The sequence below is a fragment of the Lithobates pipiens genome, unplaced genomic scaffold (genome assembly GCF_037356315.1).
Source record: "Lithobates pipiens isolate NorthernLeopardFrog02 unplaced genomic scaffold, aLitPip1_a1.2 Scaffold_16, whole genome shotgun sequence".
NCBI classification, from domain to species: Eukaryota; Metazoa; Chordata; class Amphibia; order Anura; family Ranidae; genus Lithobates; species Lithobates pipiens.
In genome coordinates this window covers 64,768,990-64,774,136 of record NW_027507748.1, presented here as the reverse complement: position 1 = coordinate 64,774,136, position 5,147 = coordinate 64,768,990, and the positions used below count along the sequence as shown (strand labels likewise).

The 5,147-nt window shown below is 41.4% G+C and overlaps 1 long non-coding RNA gene across 1 annotated transcript; it reads right to left on the bottom strand.

Moving 5' to 3' along the window:
• Positions 1 to 1,482: 1,482 nt before the first annotated feature.
• LOC143984247 (uncharacterized) lies at positions 1,483 to 4,839 on the bottom strand. Its single transcript, XR_013274743.1, has 3 exons — positions 4,757 to 4,839; positions 4,371 to 4,461; positions 1,483 to 1,891 (listed from the first exon to the last, which is right to left on the bottom strand). It is a non-coding gene; the product is annotated as an uncharacterized LOC143984247 (long non-coding RNA).
• Positions 4,840 to 5,147: the final 308 nt, after the last annotated feature.

Here is a 5,147-nt window from a genome sequence, read left to right as displayed (position 1 = left end):
TTGAAGGGTCTATGGAGCCCAGCACTCACAGAATTTCATCCATGCTCTGTATTCCAGGCAGAATGGTGCATGGCTCAAGGCACCAAAGTCATAGGGGTTGATTTACTAACGGCAAATAGAATGTGCACTTTGCAAAGTTGCTCCACAGCTTAGTAAATGAGTGGAAGCTCTGCTGACTTTCATCATCCAATCATGTGCAAGCAAAAAAATGCTGTTTTTTTTTTATTTTTTTTACCTTGCATGTGATTGGATATTCTTTGCAAAGTGGAGATTTCCCTCATTCGCTAAGCTTTGGAGCAACTGCACTTGCAGGGCGCAACCTCACTTTGCAAAGTGAACAGTATATTTGTCTATAATAAATCAACCCCATAATGTCATAGTAAGTTTACATGCACATGGATGCATTTGCCCTTGCAGCATGAAGACACTGCATATTTCTGGAGTTGCGTACAGCTGCCCATAGGCATGAATCAGTGCAGGCTATTTGCGTAAAGTTTAATGTGTGTGCAGACATAATGAACACATTAAGTCTGGGTGCATACACTACTTTACAAGCCTGCGTACAGCTGCCTTCATCCATTCATGTCTCTGGATGTCTGTATGTAGCTCTAGGACTTCCCGGACACCATAAATGCACAATGTAAAGCTGTTTGTTATAAATATGGATACTGCTTTTGCTTACCCCTCCTTTTGAATATGCTCGGACTATCATGCTGATCCTGTAGCTTCACTACTTTCCATACCACTGACTTAGAACAAGTTTGCAAGTAACAAGTTCTGACCTTATACTAAAACCTTGTACACATGATACGATTATTGTCAGGGGATTGTTTGTTGACAGACTGTTGTCCTAAAATCTTACTGTTAGTACGCTCCTTTTGAGAATTGTTGTCCATTTTTACGCCAACAAATGTTGGAAGACACGCTAGTAAATTTTCGGTGGACAACCGTTTGATTTTCGTATGGTCAGTACACAAATCCGTCACACCAAAGTCAAAAGCACAAACACGCATGCTCAGAATCAATGCTCACCAAACACAAAATTAGCAAAAGGGGCCCAAAGGGTGGCGCTCAAGAGCCTAAATTCCTTGTAGTACGTCACTAGGTTTGTGTTTGTGGCATGACAATTGTGTACCATTAGTATGCAAGACAAGAACCTGGCACACACCCTTTTGACAAAACTCAGATGCTTGGTTGACCAACAATTGTACCGTCTGTACGAGGCTTTACTCTCTTGATATGCATATCTGATGTGGGTCAGAAGGGACCCAAGTATTGAAGCCAGGAACAGCCAGACAATTTGTATTTTTAATAGGAGCTCAGCAATGGCTCTGTATTTCTCTCAAGATCGGATTGGCTTGGTGAAACCTGTTGTGCCTTTGAAAAAACGTGGTGCCAGAGATGCGCGGTCATAAATAACAAGAAGAGGTGAAAGTTGAGATAATTTGTAATATATTTATTGAGTCACATATCATTTCCCTGGTGTTGTGGGATGCCTTTTAATTTGATTTGGCTTTCTCAGGTTGTAATTGCCCAGTGCTTTGTTGTCTTTCAACAAGGCATGTTTGGTCAGGCCTTTGGGCAGCAAAAAGTAAATGGCACTCTTGATATCCCTTGATGTTACAATCTTTCTGTGATCTCGTAGCATTCGTTTTCCTGCTTCAATTACCATCTTCTCACACAGGTATTTAACAAATGAGGACATGGCACGCCGAGCTAGAGTGGACATGGCAAATTTTGGGCGAAGACTGGTGCGAACCTTCCTAATGCTGAAGGTGTAGGACACATATCTGCGTTGCTTGCGAGGTGCTTGTATACGAGCTTTCCTCGTCATACGTCTGCCATGAGTCTTGACAGGCGTCCGGTTCTTGCTAGGCTTAGCCATCTTTAACTGTAAAAAAAGATAGTTAGCCCCGCTAGCCCCATCATCTTTTTTGCACATTTAGTGTCTGGTAAACAGAAAGCAATTTCCGCATTCCTTGAACCAAATATGATCTAGTTCTATGTTTAAAATTTAATAGGTTAAGGTGAAAATCCCATATGAAAAAGTTGGCCACCATATTGGATATCTGCACTTAAAATGGAACCAAACCTTCCTATCCTATATGCCGAGGAAGCTGCCATCTTAGCCTCTATTTAGATCTTACCATGGTGCTGCACATGTGAGCAACTATGGCACCAGGCATTTAAAAGCTGGAAAGACACACTTACATAAGAACACAGGCAACTGTGACAGATATTACTGGTGCAGTGTAATGCAGAAAAATTCATACACACTGCATTTTTTGACAGCATGCAAACAGAAATAGGCAGCTAGCGATCTGACATACCCAAGTGTACATGTCTTTATTTGCTGCAGGACAAAACAGCTTATGTGCCTTAGTCATACCATGATGCTATGACTTTAGCCCTATACACACTATCAGATTTTCTGCAGATTTTTTCCTTCAGATTTACCAAAACCATATAATATGAGGTCAAACCTTAGGAGTTTCAATGTGTATGCAATCAGGCAGACCCTTCCACTACATGGTTTTGGTAAATTTTAAGACAAAAATTAGCATAAAATCTGATAGTGTGTATGGGGCTTAAGGCCATCTGGCCGAAACTCATAAGCTATTTTATCCTGTTTTCACCTTGTAGCAAATAAAGGTTTGTACACTTGGATGTTTTGGGTCCCTGGCTGCCTATTTTCCTTTGTATTTTGCATAGGTCATTGGAAGGCACTTGGCGCCTGAGCACTGATTTCTCAACTTCCTATCAGGATTTATTGGGACTCCAGTTTGAGCGTTGCTTTTTCTGATCACATTTTTCTTCTTGTCTTCTCACCACTGGCATTAGCTCTAATAACATATTCCTCCTACGGTATTATTAAACTAGGGACAGTGGGGGTTATTTACTAAAGGCAAATCCACTTTGCACTGCAAGTGGACTTGGAAGTGCAACGCTCTAAATCTAAGGGGTAGATCTGAAATGAGTGGAAGCTCTGCTGATTTTATCATCCAATCACGTGCAAACTAAAATGCTGTTTATTATTTTCCTTGCATGTCCCCCTTGGATCTACAGTGACTTTCAGTCCAAAGTGGATTTTCCTTTAGTAAATAACCCCCAGAGTGTTTTAGCATGCGGGTAGTGTGTATTGGCCCTTAGTAACATTATAGTAATTTCCAACTCAGGCTTCTACTATATACTATATACCAGAGGTCTCCAAACTGCGGCCCTTTGCCTGCCATTATCTGGCCCTTGGGGCACTATTCATGCCACTGATGTATGACACTATTCTGCCTTCTGACACCAAAAATGGGGCATAATTCATGCCACTGGCACCAACAATGGGGCATTAGTTCTCCCCCTAGTGTCAAAGATGGGGCTCTGTTCACTCCAACTAATGCCTGGAAAGTTTTCATTTCCGACTGACCGTAGTCCAGCCCCCCCTAAAGTCTGAAGAACAGTAAACTGGCCCTTTGTTTAGAAATTTTGAAGACCCCTGCTATATACCTTGTTAAACTCTGCAACACCTGCCCATATGCTCCAAAGTGCAATCAGAGCAACTCGGCAACCATTAGCATTGCTCTGATGGAATGGTGTGCTGGTGGGGGCAGGGCATAGATTTGTGCACACACCCAACACTGTTGATGGTGTGCAATGTGTGTGTGTGATGGTGTGCAATATGCAATCAATGTTGGTGCTCTGTAAACCTTGTAACATTCTTTACTTGTTGTTTTTTTTGTTTTTTTTGAACTTTATTGAAATGCCACAAAGTGACATTTCATTCAGGTTTTTTTTGGCAGCAGTGCTGTGGTGGGACCTTCTATGATAGGGAACAAGACTTTTTGTGTTGTGTTAGGAAATGGTGCCCAGTGCAGCCCAACGCATCTGGTGTGAACAGATTTTAAGGAGGTCGCTTTGTTTAATTGAACTTACACTAATGTCTGATGATGTCCCTAGGACTTAGAAGCTAGGGGGTCATCTGAAATATGACAGTTGGTCGCTTGGCAACTGCCTGACCTCGTGCTGAAAACCCACACTGGCCTATAATCATTAGGCTATAAGGATCGTTATTTCCAGCAATGGCAGTCAATGAGAGCAGCAATCGTGTCGTTAAAAATAAGGACCATTATGGCAAATAGCACAAGCTTTACAGTTTAGAGAATTAGGTCTGCTGTCTCCGGAATGTCCATACTGTCTTCCAGCTCTTAGGGTCAAGTAGTTGACAGGGAAGAAAACCCCAAAACTCTGGGGTCCCTCATTTCTAACATTTAGGTCCACAAGTCGTCCTCAAATATGCAAATTAAATATGAATAAGTATCTAAATATTTCATAGAACTGCAGAATTATAAACTTTTAAGAATAAACATTCAGATTCTTACATGAGCTTGAGTGATGCTTGTATCCTTAATGGCCACAGAGTTGGTCTCCTTGGTCAAAGGAATGGTAGTTGTGGAAGTTTAGCTAAGAAACCTGGTAACAACAAAGTGATACTCAATCAGAGAGGAGTACCAAAGACGATCTGCTTTTAATTCACCACATATGTGCGTAGTGGGGTTTTTGCTGTTCACATACATTAAAATATTAAAAAATAATAACTAAAATTTAGATATTGTTCATTAATTCAAATATACTTTTTTTTGTTTACAATAAAACTACAGATGACCTATAAGAAGTTTGTGTGATGTGGAATATGAAGCAATTAGATTGAAGTGTGTAGGCCCTGTCACCCCTATGAGTCCCTATCAGTCTCCATCAGTCTTATTACCTCTTCCTCAAGGCAACTTCTTCAGTGCGTCTTGCCTCCTCCAAAGCCAGCTCCAACTGTTACAACTGTCATGGCATGCTGAGCTTGTGTGGGTTGCCTGCAGTCATGTGACTGTAACCGCATTTTCTTGCGTGCCCAATCAAATTTTGTTGCAGGGCTCTGCTCAGGGAATGCATGGCAACTGAATGCCTATTGGCTGACTGGTGCTTATACAGTACCTGTATAGGAAAGCCATTACCCCCTACAAGTTCTGCTTAGTACAGCCAGCACAGGCAATATTCCTGTATGCAGATTCATTTAAACCTTAATACTTTGGGCAGTGTCGAGACAAGGTCACCTAGAGGCCAGGATAAAAACATACCATAATGCATGAGCATTAGATATCAGTAAA